At 36.3% G+C, this 19,883-nt stretch overlaps 1 non-coding gene across 1 annotated transcript; it reads left to right on the plus strand.

Annotated features, from left to right (window-relative positions):
- Positions 1–17,510: 17,510 nt before the first annotated feature.
- LOC141709874 (small nucleolar RNA R71) lies at positions 17,511–17,617 on the plus strand. Its single transcript, XR_012570429.1, has one exon. It is a non-coding gene; the product is annotated as a small nucleolar RNA R71 (small nucleolar RNA).
- Positions 17,618–19,883: the final 2,266 nt, after the last annotated feature.

Consider the following 19,883-nt stretch of genomic DNA (forward strand, 5'->3'; position numbering starts at 1 on the left):
CCAAGCATCCACAATTAAGATAGAAGTTGAATAGGCATCAATTATGATGAGACCCTATATGTCTACAGAATTTGACAACATAACAATTTAAGCGCAGATTATTCATGATGATTACACAGGGCAAGTAAAATGGTTAGAGTTACCCACTAATCATGCATACAATACATGAACCTATGCTAGCATGACAAATTCTAAATCTCAAGATTCACTGTCGCTTCACAAGAGATTAACAGGCTATCTTACATGTTTGCGACGCACATAAGACGAATAAGCACAACATATGCTAGATATCATACAATCACCACATATCAAGGTATTAAACAATTAACTAAAGAAATTCATAGTAAATCCGCTAGGATCCCATGATCACGAATAGCCTAAAAGCAGAAGGCATCTACTTTATGAAAGGCAGAAGGCATCTACTTTATGGAAAGCAGATAGCATCTACTTTATGAATTATTAGGAGACGACTAGTCTTGTAATAAAATCTCTTCCTTACTCTATAAAAGGAGAGCTAAGTTTTAGGGAAGATCATCTTGCAATTTACAACCAAGACACTTTCTTAATTCCAGAGAGAACTAGTAATGTATTGTGAGTAGTAACCCCAACGGGGTTTTAAGCTATTTATTATGTAAGGGTTTGAGAAATAAATAATATTTGCCTATTTTGACAATACTTATGAATTGTTCCGCGTTTTGGTATCAGAGCCTTGTTGTTTATTTAATTCTTCAATATCAAGGTTTGAAAATATCCTGGAGGGAGTAAGTCATAGCGAAGTACCGTTTAGGCAGGTGGCCGTTGAGGGAAGAAGCAGGTGCATCCTTGGAGTAATCAACATCAGGATAACTACAAAATTGAATGAATGCTCAAATCATATCTTACAAAGACCCAGGTATGTCAAAATTAGGTATTATATTATTGAACCTTACTGTAAATACAAATACTTAGAACACCTTTTACAGGTTTCTAGAAAGATTGTCAGTGAAAAAGACAATAGAAACATTAAGTCTCTTATCTGGGATCTAGAAGAATTTAAAACTGAACAAGTTCAATTCTATAATAGATATTCTATGCAAATAGAAACAGAGATATCTTTTCTTAAAAGAATTCTCAGTTATGATCTTATTAAGAATCTGTAAATGAGTTTGTTAATAGAAAAACATCATGAGGAAACTCAAGATGAAAACAATTTGGAAATCGAGTTTTCAGAAAATGAAAAAGGTTTTCAAGCAAGCTTTTTGATAAAGCAAGAAATTTTTTCTAAAATCAAAAGAAGCAGACTCGATTTAAGAAAAGAAAAAATATTTAATATTCCTATGTTAAATTGTTTTAAAAGGAAAAACAATATCTTTTATTATATCTGTACCAAAGAAATACATGTAGATATAAAAGATACTACAGGTTTAGTTTATCTGCCTTTAATCACTAAGGAAGAGATAAGCAAAAATTTGTTGAAAATAGACTCTAAGATAAGATCTACTATCAGTGTAGTTCACTTAGGTGCTATAAAATTTTTGCTTAAAGCAGAATTTCAAGAAGGGATAGATTCTCCTATTAAAATGGCTTTAATAGATAATAGATCAATGATCAAAGAGATTGTATTTTAGGTGCTGCTAGAGGTAATTTAGCATACCAAAAATTCATGTTTATTGTCTATCCTAAATTTGGTTTTAGTTTAGAAACTAAAAATCTTGATCGGATATTATATTTCATGCATGACTTTGAGAGACATAATCTGATGAATGCAGGTGATAAAGTATTTAGCTTAACTTATGTTGTTGCTTATGCTTTAACCAATAGTCATCATAGCATCAACTATAAGAAAAATGATTATATTTAATTGGACGGTGTATTATTAGAGATAGGATATGTAGAACAAAAGCAATTTTCAGATATCAGTCCTTTAGATAATTCTTGGGCAATTGATATTGCAAAGAATAAGCCAATTCTAGGACAAAAATATAGAATGAGTTTTAGAGGAAGAACCTTAGAGGTTGGTGAATCTTCTAATACCTCTAATAAAGAATTACTTCATAGCATGTCCAGAAGAGTTGATGACTTATGTCAGAAACTGGATCATCTATAGTCATTCTAAATACTAATATGCACCCGCATATTTATAAAAAAAGAAAAATTCTAGAGTTTAAGAAATTAAATGAAGGAATAGACCTTGAACCAAGGAAGAACGTCTTCAGTGGTGTTGTAGGAAGTAATAGCCTTAACACTATTGTTTCTTCAACGAATAATCTTAATCAGATTACAGGAAGATGTTTACTAGGAATCTACAACTTATTGTCCTACTTTGGACTAAGTAAAGATCCCGGTGAAAAATTTTAAAAATCACCTAGTATCTTCAACATATATTCTACTTCTTTTAGAGGGGGGAGTAATGTGGAAATAGAAATCCTGAGAGACATAAAAAAGCTCTTAGTAAAACAGAACACTCAGAGGGGGGAGTAATGTGGAGTATTGAATTTCCTTTCGAACTCTATCTTGGATCTCACCAAGTGTAGTCTTTCCTGGATAATTGAATTTTTTTTAAAAGAATTGTTTCTTCCAGAAGCAACTTCTCCATAGCTACTAGCTTATGGGATCTTCAAAGAAAGAAGATTGTTTTTATATCTGCAATGGTATTTGTTTCTTTTGTGAGAAACTTGTGAAGAAGGAAGGTGTTTGCAAATGTTATATGATTTGTTTTTCAGTTCCTTCTGTATTTATAGCCAAAAAGCGACCTTGGATTCCTGTATGAACAGTATTAGCTATTCCTACCTGTTCTTTCTGGAATTCTCTTGTTAAAAAATCTGCTAAGCAGTTTTTAACTCATTCGATGTGCTCTACATCAAAACTGTAGCGAGATAACCATTGTTGCCATCTTACTAAACTTCCTTCCTTATTATCTCCCTGTAATTTAATACGAAGAAAATAAGTGAAGTTTCTATTATCAGTCCTTACCAAAAAATTGACCGGAGTTAGATAAATAGAAAATTTGTTAATGACTCTAATGACTGCCAAATATTCTTTTTCATTTGAATGATAATTTTTCTCGGCGTCTTTAAAGCTTCCTAAAGCATATCTACATATTAATTCTTTATCAGAATTAACTGCTTTGAGAACTCCTCCCCGTTATTCGCCTGAAGCGTCTGTCTCAATGATAAGCTTGTCATCCGGCTCTGGATGATAGAGTTTTGGAAAACCCTTGAGATTCTTTTTTACCTTATAAATGTAATCAGTGTCTGAATCTTTCCATTCCCATGGAATATCTTTCTTGAGCTTAACCTGCAAAGGTGCACGAATGGCTGCAAGTTTTGGAATATAATCAGATGCATAAGTTAATATACCTAAAAACCTTTGCAACTGTTTTTTGTCTTCAAGTTTGTTCGAAAATTTATTAATATGTTCCAGAATATAAGCTTGAGGACAGTGTGTTCCTTGATCAATTTCTAATCCTAAGAAATTAATCTTTGTTTTAAAAAGTTGTGCTTTCTTCTTGGATAAAATTATGCCAAGATGTTGACATCTCTTTAGAACTGCTGCTAAATGCCTTAAATGATCCTGTTCAGTATCACTAAAGATTAGGATATCATCAACATAAACGCAACAAAATGATTCAAATGACCTGAGTGCATCCTGCATGTGTCTTTGAAAAATGGAAGGAACCTGTTTAAGACCGAATGACACCACGATCCATTGGTAATGTCCTTGGGGACATGTAAATGATGTAGTAACTGTGATTCTTCGTCTAGCAATACCTACCAAAAACCAGATTTACAGTCTAATGAACTGAACATTTTCTTACCTCGGATAAGGGTGAGAAGTTCATCTTTATTTGGTAGGTTATGGTTGTCTCCTATTGTAGCCTCATTGATTACTTTATAGTTGACTACCATTCTTTTTTTCCCTCTTCTCTTCTCAGCTTCATTTTCTACAAGAAATGTTGAAGACATATGAGGTGATTTACTGGGTATGATGATCTTCATATCCAGAAGCTCTTGAATTTGTATGCCAAATTCTTTACGATCTTGTGGGTTGTACTTCATAGGTCGAACCTTGATTACAGTTTTAGGATCTCTGAGCTTGATTGCTGCTTTCATCCATTTCTTGGTCTTTGTAGGATCTAGTGGATTTTCTGAGCAGGCAGAGTCTAATAATCCTTCGATTATAGTCTTCTTTTCTATATCAAGATTAAATTTTTACAATCATTTAATTCTTTGAATCTTTTAATAACATCCTTCCCCCTCTGTAAAAGAAAATTTTTATTAGTGCTGATATTAATAGCGTCAGGTTTTTTGGTTTTAGAATTCTTTTTCATTGATTCTAGAAAACCTGGAACTCCAACTTTAAGAGCTGTTGTTATTTTTCTGATATATACTTCTTGACCTGAAAGGGTTAGTATAATCATTTTTGTATACTGAGTGAATGGTTCATATAATTGGCAAAAATTATTACCAATTAAAAAATCTATTCCAGCTTCGTGTTGGTAAACAGTAGGAATATGAAATATTTCACCTGCTATGAGTATATTAAGGTCTTTACATACCTTGTTGATTGTAATGGTTCTCCCATTAGCAATTTTAGCCTGTATTGGTCTTTCTGCGTTAATCCAATATTCTGGGGGAATAACATGCTTACTTGCTATGCAAAGGCTGGAGCCTGTATCAACATAACAATGTAATTCAATCTGTTTATATCCTGTAAATTTTAACTTACCTGAGATATAAATGGAGTTTGGATTAGTGATGTTGGTCATCACTTCTTCTTCTTCAGTCGGATTCTGAGGAAGTTGATTCATTAAAATCTGACTCTATTGGTCTAGGGTCCAATTCTTCAATTGAATATACTTCTTGAGTATCTTCATAAGGGTCTTCAATAGGAATATATCCTAAAGAATAAACTTGTTCTAGCATTTGGACCTTGCCGTCATGCTTCTTCCTATTAGGGCATTCATTTGCATAATGTCCTTCTTCATTACAGATCCAACACCTGCAATTTTTCTTGCCTTTTGGGCAAAAAAATTTCTTATCATTAGAAAATTTCTTGGACGATTTTTTCTTAAAATACTTACCTGGTTTATAAGGCTTTTTCTTCTTGATAAAATTGTAAGTAGTCTTATGTTTATAAGACTTCTTCCTGTAGGGCTTCTTGTAAGAAGTTTTCCTACATCCATACTCAAATGGGTTTTCAATAATCTTTTCACAACACTGTTTGCTAAAAGATTTCAACTGCTTTTGTTTCTTTATTAAATCGCAACTTTTTGAGATTTCCTCTTTAACAATTCTTTGAGCATAGGCTAAACTATACTCTGCTGGACCAGTAGCTTCTAGATTAAATCTTTCTAGAGCTTTTAATCCTACCAGTGGAATTTTAAGGAGATAGTATTTTACATACTTCACATATTTCGCTTGGTCATCTAATTGGTATAGATATTTTTCATAATCACAGAAAAATTGATCTAGGAAACATATATCGCAAAGCTGCATATTAGTGATCCTAGTTCTTGCCTTTTCTTTTATTCTTAATAACTCCCGCAGTTTATCAGAAGCTTGATTAATTCCTAAGAACATTGTGTAGATGCCATCTAATACAATTTCAAAGGCTGTAACGGGGCTCATGACTGGCTCCCACGTGGTGTTTTTAATGAAAGTATTAACAACACCTAAAGTCTTATGTTCGATCAATAATAAAACTGTATTTTGATCATCATAAGCATCTTTGTTAGTCTGAATAATAAGACTAATTTCTTTTGCCCAAGTGTCTATGAGCTCTTTCATGTTTGGCTTTCCATCAATATTTAAGATATTATTACCAAAAATATTTGAATTTCCTTTAGCCTCAGAATTATTAAAAGGTCATAAATTACCTCTCCTTTTTCTGTTTCCTGCAGGTTTCTTTGTACCTGATGTTTCTCCTGATTCTCTTTTTGGTGAAGGAGGTGCTGAAGTTTGATGAGTGTTCATCCAGAGGTTTTCTATTTCCTCATCTTCAGAACTATCAACTTCTATTTCTTGAAGGTCTTCCTGTTCTTCAGAACTGAAACTTTCAATTGTGTTAAGAATGTTGTAATCATTAAAACCAAATAAAGATTTTAATTCATTACTGTCTTCTATTTTTTGGTTGGCTTTAGATTCATCATCTAACTCCATTAGCCTGATTGCTTGTTCGAGGACTTTATAGTTGTCATCGTTAACCTGCAATTATTCTTCTTCTATGTTATCCCAGAAGAATTTTTCTACTATTATTATGTAATTCATGTTGATTTCTTATCAACACCGAATGGCCATGTCAGACTGCCAGGATTTTTTCCAGTTCCTAGCTCTTCGTTACCGACACTATAGTTGGGGTAACTATATTTCCAGATTCTTGATTTGTACTCTGGATCTTCATCTGTTGTGATGATTTCTTTTCCTTTCTGCTGCCTTTCTTTGAGAGCTTCAAGGATTTCATGATTACAAGGACATTCTTGAATTGTTGCTTTCAATTCAGTAATAATCTTTGCTGTTGCTGTCTCAATGTTATCTGTAACATGATTAGCATGCTGATTTTTAAGCAACCTAAGGATTTCTCCTATTTGTGGCCTAATATTTTTATCGAAATCCTCTAGTAATTCCTTAATGCTCATCCTAAGATTTTTTTAAGGTATTCTATGATTTCATTGAACTTGCAGTCAATAACTTCATTATCACACTTAGTATTTCTAAGCTGTGACAACTGAACTTCTAATTTTTCAATATTAGCGTTCTGTTTTACTCAGAGCTTTTTTATGTCTCTCAGGATTTCTATCTCAACATTACTCCCCCTCTAAAAGAAGTAGAATATATGTTGAAGATACTAGGTGATTTTGAAAATTTTTCACTGGGATCTTTACTTAGTCCAAAGTAGGACAGTAAGTTGTAGATTCCTAGTAAACATCTTCCTGTAATCTGCTTAAGATTATTCGTTGAAGAAACAATAGTGCTAAGGCTATTACTTCCTACAACACCACTGAAGACGTACTTCCTTGGTTCAAGGTCTATTCCTTCATTTAATTTCTTAAACTCTAGAATTTTTCCTTTTTTTATAAATATGCGGGTGCATATTAGTATTTAGAATGACTATAGATGATCCAGTTTTTGACATAAGTCATCAACTCTTCTGGACATGCTATGAAGTAATTCTTTATTAGAGGTATTAGAAGATTCACCAACCTCTAAGGTTCTTCCTCTAAAACTCATTCTAGGTTTTTGTCCTAGAATTGGCTTATTCTTTGCAATATCAATTGCTCAAGAATTATCTAAAGGACTGATATCTGAAAATTGCTTTTCATCTACAGATCTTATCTCTGAGAATACATCGTCCAATTCGATATATTCATTTTTCTTATAGTCGATGCTATGATGACTATTGGTTAAAGCATAAGCAACAACATAAGTTAAGCTAAATACTTTATCACCTGCATTCATCAGATTATGTCTCTCAAAGTCATGCACGAAAGATAACATCTGATCAAGATTTTTAGTTTCTAAACTAAAACCAAATTTAGGATAGACAATAAACATGAATTTTTGGTATGCTAAATTACCTCTAGAAGCACCTAAAATACAATCTCTTCGATCATTGATTCTATTATCTATTAAAGCCATTTTAATAGGAGAATCTATTCCTTCTTGAAATTCTGCTTTAAGCAAAAATTTTATAGCACCTAAGTGAACTACACTGATAGTAGATCTTATCTTAGAGTCTATTTTCAACAAATTTTTGCTTATCTCTTCCTTAGTGATTAAAGGCAGATAAACTAAACCTGTAGTATCTTTTATATCTACATGCATTTCTTTGGTAGAGATATAATAAAAGATATTGTTTTTCCTTTTAAAACAAGTTAATATAGGAATGTTAAATATTTTTTCTTTTCTTAAATCGAGTCTGCTTTTTTTGATTTTAGAAAGAATTTCTTGCTTTATCAAAAAGCTTGTTTAAAAACCTTTTTCATTTTCTGAAAACTCGATTTCCAAATTGTTTTCATCTTGAGTTTCCTCAGGATGTTTTTCTGTTAACAAACTCATTTACGGATTCTTAATAAGATCATAACTGAGAATTCTTTTAAGAGAAGATATCTCTGTTTCTATTTGCATAGAATATCTATTATAGAATTGAACTTGTTCAGTTTTAAATTCTTCTAGATCCCAGATAAGAGATCTAATGTTTCTATTGTCTTTTTCACTGACAATCTTTCTAGAAACTTGTAAAAGGTGTTCTAAGTATTTGTATTTGCAGTAAGGTTCAATAATATAATACCTTATTTTGACATACCTGGGTCTTTGTAAGATATGATTCGAGTATTCATTCAGTTCTGTAGTTATCGTGATGTTGATTACTCCAAGGATGCACCTGCTTCTTCCCTCAACGGCCACCTGCCTAAACGGTACTTCGCTATGACTTACTCCCTCCAGGATATAATCAAACCTTGATACTGATGAATTAAATAAACAACAAGGCTCTGATACCAAAACGCGGAACACTTCATAAGTATTGTCAAAATAGGCAAATATTATTTATTTCTCAAACCCTTACATAATACATAGCTTAAAACCCCGTTGGGATTACTACTCACAATACATTACTAGTTCTCTCTGAAATTAAGAAAATGTCTTGGTTGTAAATTGCAAGATGATCTTCCCTAAAACTTAGCTCTCCTTTTATAGAGTAAGGAAGAGATTCTATTACAAGACTAGTCGTCTTCTAATAATTCATAAAGTAGATGTTATCTGCTTTCCATAAAGTAGATGCCTTCTGATTTTCATAAAGTAGATGTCTTTTGCTTTTCATAAAGTAGATGCCTTCTTCTTTTCATAAAGTAGATGCCTTCTGCTTTTCATAAAGTAGATGTCTTCTGCTTTTCATAAAGTAGATTCCTTCTACTTTTCATAAAGTAGATTCCATTTTTTTTATCAGACCATGTATTGGTATAACATTGAATTAATTTTGAAAATTTTAATAGTGACACTAGTTAAGACTTAAGACTTCCACCTTATGTAATTGAAGTGTTGGCTTAATTGCAACTCTTTACAGTTTTGCTTAGGTTTTCAATTGGGTTAATCTTGTAAGATGCTAAACTTGCAAATCGTAGACTTGTCACACCGTAGTTTCTATGCTTAGAAGTATATTTACTTGACTTTGATAAATAATTTTTTTTAAGTGGCCACAATATGTAGGTCGTTTACTTATATGTAGTAAGTACTAAGTATGTAAATTTATCCTTCTTTAGTTTTCTAGTTAGTTCTAACTGTTTGATGTTTTGACAGAAGTATTAGTACTAACTTCTGCCCATTTCATTTTTTTTGTATTTCTTATGGAAAGCATGATAATAACACAACGATATAAACTAATAAAAATACTTAATAAAAATGAAGTACGACACAATAGTGTTAAGGTTTAAAGCATAAAGAAAACTAGCATCCACTGTTACAACGAATTAAAAGAATCACAAGATAAATGTATGCTTCATCTTCTTCGTTGTTGCGTGTTAAAACGGTCTTCTCAATCTTCTTGCCTTCGCTCTTGATTTTCTCCTCTATGAAGAAAACGTCTTCCCATAAGGTTTATATAATAGCCCAAGGGAACCAGCGCTAACAGAAACCCAATTGTACTCGAATTAATAAAATTTAAAATCTAAAATTTCGCACATAGGCGGTCGCTTGCTGCCTCCACGCCGTCGCCTGCGTCTAGCGCGCGGCCTCCTGCAACCTTTCTGGAAAATATTTTATTTTACTTCTATTTTTGCTGATTTCTTCGCTCATCACCCCTAGACTGATTCCAAGCACTTCCTTAAGCTTTATTTGATGAAAACCACTTATTTAAGCAAGTTATACCCTGAAATGCAAAAACACTAGAAAACGCGTCAAATACACAAAATACTCGAATTCAAGACACCAATTCAAGCCGTTATGAGACGCTCTAAGTGGTATAAAATATCACTTATCACATCCCCAAACTTAAATCGATGCTTGTCCTCAAGCATCACAGACTCAAACTCAGAATAAAACATGCATGAATGCAACTATATGAATGCAGCGATCCCCATCGCGATGACTAAACCAACCAACACATGACATATCAACAAATGCAATTAGGCGACTAAAGATCGATCAAATCACGCAAGCTAACATACAACTAGAAACGTGGTGTGTGCGAATGCTTAATAGATATGCTTCGAAACTAGATCAATTACCATAACTTAATTATCCTCAAGGCAATCACAAGCTTATACGAAGAATATATTCTAGACACAAAATGACTTATAACACTTCAAGATTATTGGAGTTTATTATGGAATCATGCTTTTATTCATCACATAAAACAAATGCTTATTTGATCGTGCAATGAGTAAGGTCCACAAAAGACTTATGCAATGGTACCCATTTAGCGAGCGTTAGGTTAGTGGATCCCATACTATAAAAGCCTTAGGTCACTAGGCACAAAGTCCCCTAAGAACTTAATAACTCGAATACCAAAGAGCTCACTCGTGATCAATTGTGCATTCACCATATTTTTTTCTTTCTTTTTTTTTTCTTTTTTTTTCCTATATTTTTTTCTATGTCTGAGCAAGTGCGTTTCGCTCCATCTTGCTCAACCCTAGACTACTCATATACAATACGAGCCGGCTACTAGCCATTTGACGCCTAGCGACAACTAGCAATGAATTCCAATTTTTTCTCCAATTTTTATCTTTTCATGTCTTTTATCATTAAGAGTCTATCATGCATTCTAAGCATAAGCAATAGATTAACCTTAAAAACCATCAAATCAAGACAACAATCTAGTCCTTAAGCATACTCCAAGACTTAGTGAAATTACAAGTGTTTCTAGCATGCATGTCAACCTAACAAGATTCAACATCACTCTAACGCTATCACTACACTCGCATAAATATCACATATTAATTGGTAAAGCAACACAAAGGGATCATGGTATATGCATGAGCTATATGACATGACAAATAAAGCTAAAAAATAAAATAAAAATAAAAAAACTATAAAAAAATATATGGAAAAATATGCAACTATATGACTAAACTATCATGAATATGCAACTACATGACACACACACGAATATGTTCCTTAACTACCACCCCCAAACTTAAAATCTTCATTGTCCCCAGTGAAGGTAATAGAAAGGAACACAGGGTATACCTACTCAGACGAATCATCATCATCACCCTCAGAGGGTGGAGTGTCAGGAAGTGGATAAGCATAATCCTCACCAAAAACGGGTCACTGGATGTCAGCTCCAAGGCCTCTAAATATAGTCACAAGTGCTTGGGTGAGCCCCTGCGCAAGCCGACTCTACGACTCATACATCGCATCCATCCTCCTGGAAAGCCTCCTGTACTGGACATCAGCCAATCCCGAACCATCTCCTCCCTGGGCTCTAGAAGAACCTGCATCTCCCTGAGCCTGACTGGACCTAGCCATGGTAGCACCAGCTGCTGGAACTCCTCCTGAAAGGTGATATCCCAAACCATGTGACCCGGTCTCTCCACCTGTCCGCTCCTGCATCGCATTCAAGGTCGATAAATCAATAGGAGCGACCAACAACTACAACTGCTCATAAGAAGGCCACTGAACTCCAACTGCCTTTCAAAGCTTTGTGACAATAGAGTCATACGGGATATAGTACTATGATTTCCCCCTCAAAAACTTCAAAATCCCTTGGTGACCCTTTCCATTGTAACCTCATGTGCATGCGAAGAAGGAAGAATATCAGCACATATAAATGCATTCCAAGCACGAGCATACCTGTTCATCGTGACATCAGGGAAACTACGATAATCATTGGATCCCCTTTTAAACTTCCACATTATGCCCGGCTGATAGAGAGTAGCAATAATCAAGTCTGAATCAAAATCCTCAGGGGCCTTTGCATTCCAATTCTCCTCATGTGGTTTCCTTTGTCGCTGCCCAATAACACGGCGAATCGCTTAGGGCTGATAATCAACAGTAAGCCCACGAACAACAAAAAACCCATTCTTGTCGGCCTTGGAGTTCACATAGAACTCGCGAACAACACTCATCGGTACCACCTCAGGTGACTCGCAAAATGTAATCCATCCCTTCTCAGCAATCATCGGCAGCAACTCACCATCCCTCCCTGATGATAAGAACCCCCTCTCCTTCATAATCGGCTTAGTCAGAAGCTTGACATACTCTTCTTCAGCATCCATATCCAACAATTGGGGCCTCGCAATAGTATTCCTCGAAGAATCAATAACAGTCGGATTGGTACTACTGCTACCCACAGTTCGTGGTCTATTTGGGGCCATGAAAACTGAGAATAAGAGTTGGAGTGTTTGTGTTTGGTGTGTAGGAGAGATTATGTAGAGTTGAAAGTGTGTGGGATGTGTATGTAGAGGTTGTATGCATTTATAGGGCAAAATTAGGGTTAGAATTTGATTAGGAATTGGGATTGTGGCTAAGTATGGGGAGAATTCGTGGGTTAATGGGTGATATGGCTTCTGTGATTTTTGTTTTTGATTTGTTTATTTTTTTATAGTCTGCAAAATGATTTTTCAAAAATCAGGGACGCACGCGGCCGCCTGGCACCAGCACGCGGGCGCCTGCTAGCACGCGACCGCCTGATCCTAGCAAGCGGGCGCCTGTTAGGCTTCTGGGAAAAAAAATTCTGCTAACTTTTTTCGGATTTTTTTGGGTTTTTGGATAAAGTACTAAATTCTAAGGTGTCCTATGATCTCATATCTTGGGTTGCTTCCCAAGAAGCGCTTCTTTTACGTCATTAGCTTGACATAGAGTAATGCGATCAAGTTAACAATAGAACGACACTAACCACTTCATGGTTTGCCGTATCCCCATAATAGTGCTTCAATCTCTGACCATTTACTTTGAATGCTTGGCCTGGATCGTTCTCAAAAATCTCCACCGCTCCATGTGGAAACACAGTTTTGACAATAAATGGTCCAGACCACCTTGATTTCAACTTTCCAGGAAAAAGTCGGAGACGAGAGTTGAATAGAAGAACTTGTTGCCCCGGCACGAATGACTTAGGCCATAGCTTCCTGTCATGCCACATTTTTACCTTTTCCTTGTACATTTTATTGTTTTCGTACGCTTGAAGTCGAAATTCATCAAGTTCATTTAACTGAAGCATTCGCTTATTCCCAACTGCATCTAGATCAAGGTTTAACTTCTTCAATGCCCAATAAGTCTTATGCTCAAGCTCCGAAGGTAAATGACATCCCTTACCATAGACAAGTTGAAACGATGACATCCCAAGTGGAGTCTTGTATGCTGTTCTATAAGCCCAAACAGCTTCATCGAGCTTCAAAGACTAATCTATCCTGACGGACGCATGACTTTCTCTGAAATGCGCTTGATCTCTCTATTAAACACTTCAGCTTGACCATTAGTTTGCGGATGATAGGCAATAGCAATGCGATGATTCACATTGTAGCGTTGCATCATAGAAGTGAACTTACAATTGCATAAATGCGATCCTTCATCACTTATGATAACTCGGGGCGTTCCAAACCTTGTGAATATCTGCTTATGAAGAAAACTCATCACTACCTTTGCATCATTAGTCGGTAGAGCCTTGACTTCTACCCATTTCGAGACATAATCGACCGCCATCAAGATGTATTGATTATTGCAGGATGAGATAAATGGTCCCATGAAATCGATTCCCCAAACATCGAAGACCTCAATTTTAAGCATCATATTTAAAGGCATCTCATCCTTCTTGGTAAGATTCCCAACTATTTGGCAATGATCACACCTTAAAACGAACTGATGTGCATCCTTAAATAACGTAGGCCAGAAAAAACCTGCTTGAAGAATACTAGCTACTGTCTTTTCACCACCATAATGTCCACCATAAGCTGTGTAATGACAGTCTCGTAATATCCCCTTTGTCTCACAGAATGTGATACATCTCTGATGATCTGGTCAGCTCCTTGTCTAAAAAAATATGGTTCATCCCACATGTACCATTTCACCTCATGTAGAAACTTCTTCTTTTGAGTCGCATTCATATTAGGAGGCATTATATTGCTAACAAGATAGTTCACAATGTCTACGAACCATGGCTCTTCCTCTTGAATTGCGAACAACTACTCATCCGGAAAAGATTCGTTGATCAATGTCTTATCATGTGAAGTAGAACGGGATTCTCCAATCTAGAGAGATGGTCAGCTACTTGATTTTCAGTACCTTTTCGATCCTTGATCTCTAACTCGAATTCCTGTAGTAAGAGAACCCAACGAATAAGTCTAAGCTTCGAATCCTTCTTTGAGACCAGATAGCAGATGGCAGCGTGATCAGTGAACACTGTCACCTTTGTCCCAAGTAGATAAGATTGAAATTTTTCAAAACCAAAAACTATAGCCAAGAGCACCTTCTCAGTAGTGGTATAGTTCAGTTGGGCTCCATTTAGCATCTTACTAGCATAGTAGACCACATGAAAGATATTAGTCTTTCGCTGCCCAAGAACTGCTCCCACTGCATAATCACTTGTATCACACATCATCTCAAAAGGTTCTCTCCAATCTGGTGCCGCAATAACTGGTGCGGTGATTAAACTCTTCTTGAGAGTCTCGAATGCTACCAAGCATTCTTTATCAAATTTGAAAGGCGCGTCCTTTTCGAGCAAGTTGCACAACGACTTAGATATCTTAGAGAAGTCCTTGATGAAACGCCGATAAAAACCCGCATGACCAAAAAAGCTACGGATTCCTTTCACAGAAATAGGTGGCGGAAGATTTTCAATGACGCCCACCTTGGCTTTATCCACCTCAAGACCTTTACTGGAGACCTTATGCCTAAGAATGATGCCTTGTTGCACCATAAAGTGACATTTTTCCCAATTGAGCACCAGATTGGTTTCAACACACCTTTTGAGTACCAAACGGAGATTATTCAAGCATTCATCATATGAATGTCCAAAGACAGAGAAGTCATCCATGAACACTTCGACATTATTTCCAATCATATCAGAGAAAATGGCCATCATGCATCTTTAAAAAGTGGCAGGTGCACCACATAAGCCAAAAGAAACTCTGCAAAAAGCAAACGTGTCAAATGGACAAGTGAAAGTAGCCTTCTCTTGATCTTCTGGTGCAATGCAAATCTGATTGTAGCTCGAATAGCCATCCAGAAGACAATAATACTCATGACCAGCCAACCTGTCAAGCATATGATCAATAAATAGAAGAGGGAAGTGATCCTTCCTCATGGCTTTATTCAACTTCCTGTAGTTCATACATACCCTCCATCCTGTGACTGTTCGTGTGGGGATGAGCTCGTTCTTCTCATTTGCTACCATAGTAATACCTCATTTCTTAGGTACATATTGCACGGGGCTCACCCAAGAACTGTCAAAAATAGGATATATAATTCCTGCATCCAGCCACTTTAGAATTTCTTTCTTCACCACTTCTTTCATAATAGGATTAAGCCTTCGTTGTTGCTCAACAGTCGGCTTGCTACCTTCCTCTAGTAGAATTTTATGCCTGCAGTACGAAGGGCTGATCCCTTTTATATTTGCTATAGTCCATCCAATGGCCGATTTGAATTCTCTCAAAATCCTCAAGAGCTTGTCCTCATCACTACCCGAGAGGTCAGATGCAATAATAACAGGTAAAGTAGATGCATCACCTAAAAAAGCATACCTCAAGTGTTCATGCAATGGTTTAAGCTCCAAAGTAGGTGCTTCCTCAATAGATGGTTTGAGCTTTCCTTCAGCATTCTTGAGATCAGTATTTCCTAAAGATTCAAATGGCATGTCTAACTTCCATTTCCAAGGAGAAGCATTCAGATATTGTAACTGCTCATTGTCTTTGTCATCTTTACTGTCAAAATCCCCCAATAAGGCTTTTTCTACGGCATCAAACCTTAGCACATGATCAAGTTATGAAGTAACTGTAAAATCAATCAAATCCACCTTGAAGCACTCCTCATCTTCTGTAGTGAATTTCATCGCATTGAACACATCACATCTCGATCTTGTACCCTCATAGTGTGTTCACTTTTTGCACATCTATCAAGGTATGGCCTGTAGCTAAGAAAGGTCTTCCCAAGATTATGGGAATCTTCTTATCTTCCTCGAAATCCAGAATGATAAAATCTGCAGGAAAAATGAGCTTGTCCACCTTTACTAGCACATCCTCCACGATGCCTCGTGGGTATGTAATCGAACGATCAGCCAATTGTAGAGACATGTAGGTGGGCTTCAGATCAGGAAAATTCAGCTTTTTGAAGATAGACAACGGTATCAGATTGATGTTTGCTCCCAAATCGCAAAGGCACTTGTCAAATGACAACTTGCCAATGGTGCAAGGAATGGTGAAGCTACTTGGATCCTTAAGCTTTGGAGGTAACTTTTGTTGCAGCACGACACTGCACTCTTCCGTCAGAGCAACGGTATCAAGATCATCCAGTTTCACCTTCCTTGAAAGAATACCTTTCATGAATTTCGCATAACTAGGCATTTGTTTAAGAGCCTCAGCGAAAGGTATGTTGATGTGAAGTTTCTTGAACACCTCCAGAAACTTACCAAATTGCTTGTCTAGCTTTTGTTTTTACAATCGCTTAGGAAAAGGTGGTGGAGGATAAAGCCGTTTCTCCCATGAATTACCCTCAGGCATAGTGTGTTCAACAGTAGTCTTCCTTGGTTCCCCCTCTTTCTCCTTTTGCATTCCTTCTTCATCTACATTTTCAACTTCTACATCTTTTGCTTTTTCAGCATCAACAACTTTTCCAGACCTTAAGGTGACAACTTTGACTTGCTTTTTAGCTTCCTTCCTGCCTGGCACTTCAGTATCGCTGGGAAGTATGTCGGATTGACAATTGAGCAAGGCATTGGCTATTTGTCCAATTTGATTTTCCAAGGTCTTAATAAAAACAACCTGACTTTTGCATAACAACTTTAACTCCTCAAAATCAGCACTAGAAGGTGGAACAACACCTCCTTGTTGAGGATATGATTGCCTTTGAGCAAATTGTTGAGGTTGCTGGAATCCGGGTGGATTAAACTGTTTACTTGCAGCTTGTTGATATGGTTGCTGAACAGCTTTCTGATTATTGCTCCAGCTGAAATTGGGATGATTTCTGTTATTAGGATGATAAGTAGCGGGCACAAGCTACTGCGGTCTCTGAAAATTGTTCACATACTGAACAGATTCATTGACAAGAGAACACTGATCTGTAGCATGAGAGCCTGCACAAAGCTCACATACACTAGCTATTTGATTTAATCCATAGTTGGCTAAAGAATCGACCTTCATAGACAGCGCCTGAAGCTGCGCTGCAATAGCTGTAGCTGCATCAACTTCCAGAATACCTGCTACCTTCCCAGGCATCATCCTTTGAGTCGGGTTTTGATACTCGTTTGCAACCATAGTTTTAATGAGATTATAGGCCTCAGTATAGCTTTTGGCCCACAAGGCGCCTCCAGAAGCTGCATAGAGCATGGTCCGAGATTGGGCCCCCAAACCATTGTAGAAACCAGTGATCACCATCCAGTCAGGCATAATATGATGTGGACACTTTCTCAACATCTCCTTGTAGCGCTCCCAAGCCTCGCACATAGATTCTCCTTGTTGCTGCACAAACTGAGTAAGAGCACTCCTCGTAGCTGCAGTTTTGACCATTGGATAGAACTTCACCAGAAACTCTTGCACAAGATCTTCCCAAGTAGTGATGGACCCAGGTGATAAAGAATGTAACCAGTCCTTAGCTTTGTCCCTCAGAGAGAATGGGAAAAGCCTCAGCTTGATAGCCTCATCAGTAACACCATTATATTTGAAAGTACTACATATCTCGACAAAATTCCTGATATGCATGTTGGGATCTTCAGTAGCAGCACCTCCGAAAGAAACAGAATTCTGCACCATCTAAATAGTGCCCGACTTGATTTCAAAAGTATTGGTCTGAATAGCCGAATGAATGATGCTTGACTGAATGTCATCAATTTTAGGCCGAGAAAAGTCCATAAGTGCTGGATCAGCTTGAACTAGACGATCACCCATTGTTTTAGGTTCTTTCTTTTCACTCTCTTTATCCGAATCTTCAAAAACTATCTTCTCCAGAAAGTCAAGAGCTGTATCCGTCTCCTCAGCTTTATCCAGATTTCTCTTGCGAGTGCGAGAACGTGTTTGTATAAACGCTCGCTAGAGTACTGAACACAACCGGAAGCAGTAAGTAACAAGTCTTAATCAATGATCCTAATGACCACTGATGGCAAATACATAAACTAAACAAATTAACACCGAGTCCCCGGCAGCGGCGCCAAAAACTTATTATGCATTAAACATGCGCTAAATAAATCACGCAAGTATACGCGTTTGCAAGTAATATATAATAATTTCTAGTTCGTTCCCACAGAGACTCTGATTAATTATATTTAATTAACACTTACTCACCAATGTATGGTTATTCTTCAATGTCAAGACAATAACAATTAAGGTTGGTTAACTAATAATTACTACGAGAATTAAACACTTGAATTAACAATATTAAACACACTTGAGATCCTAACTTCATTACTACTTTATTCAATAGTTATTGTTATTAACCTTAGCATGTAATGGTGATGATATTAATCGAACAACACGAAACTGATAAACGCCAACTTTCGTTGTACGAATACCATTCTACCAAGCATCCATAATTAAGATAGAAGTTGAATATGCATCAATTATGTTGAGACCCTATATGTCTACAGAATTTGACAACATAACAATTTAAGCGCAAGTTATTCATGATGATTACACAGGGCAAGTAAAACGGTTAGAGTTACCCACTAATCATGCATACAATACATGAACCTATGCTAGCATGGCAAGTTCTAAATCTCAAGATTCATTGTCGCTTCACAAGAGATTAACAGGCTATCTTACATGTTCGCGATGCACATAAGACGAATAAGCACAACCTATGCTAGATATCACACAATCACCACATATCAAGGTATTAAAAAATTAACTAAAGAAATCCATAGTAAATCCGCTAGGATCCCATGATCACGATTAGCCCATAATAGAACTCATCGTCACCATGGGTTCATATGAAAGCATGATAATAACACAACGATATAAACTAATAAAAATACTTAATAAATAATGAAGTACGGAACAAGAGTATTAAGGTTCAAAGCATAAAGAAAACTAGCATCCACTGTTACAATGAATTAAAAGAATCACAAGATAAACGTATGCTTCCTCTTCTTCGTTGTTGCGTGCTAAAACGGTCTTCTCAATCTTCTTGCCTTCGCTCTTGATTATCTCCTCTATGAAGAAAACGTCTTCCCATAAGGTTTATATAATAGCCTAAGAGAACCAGTGCTAACAGAAGCCCAATTGTACTCAAATAAATAAAATTCAGAATCTGAAATTCCTCACACAGGCGGTCGCCTGCTGCCTCCACGCGGACGCCTGCTAGCAAGCGGTCGCCTGCGTCTAGCGCGCGGCCGCCTGCAACCTTTCTGGAAAATATTTTATTTTGCTTTTGTTTTTGCTGATTTCTTTGCTCATCATCCCTAGACTGATTCCAAGCACTTCCTTAAGCTTTATTTGATGAAAACCACCTATCTAAGCAAGTTATACCCTGAAATGCAAAAACACTAGAAAACGCGTCAAATACACAAAATACTCGAGTTCAAGACACCAATTCAAGCCGTTATGAGACGCTCTAAGTGGTATAAAATACCACTTATCAGAGCCGTAAAACAAGAATGATAAATTATATTATTATAATTTGATTAAAGAATGAGTGATAATTTTGGTTTGATAACATGAATGATTTTATAATGATGTTCCGATGTTAGAGCCTGGAAATAAGATGTCTAGTTTTGGTATAATTTATTTTATGGTTCGATCATGTATTAAAGAAAAAAAAAGTTAG

Source organism: Apium graveolens, chromosome 2 (assembly GCF_009905375.1).
Source record: "Apium graveolens cultivar Ventura chromosome 2, ASM990537v1, whole genome shotgun sequence".
Taxonomy (NCBI): domain Eukaryota; kingdom Viridiplantae; phylum Streptophyta; class Magnoliopsida; order Apiales; family Apiaceae; genus Apium; species Apium graveolens.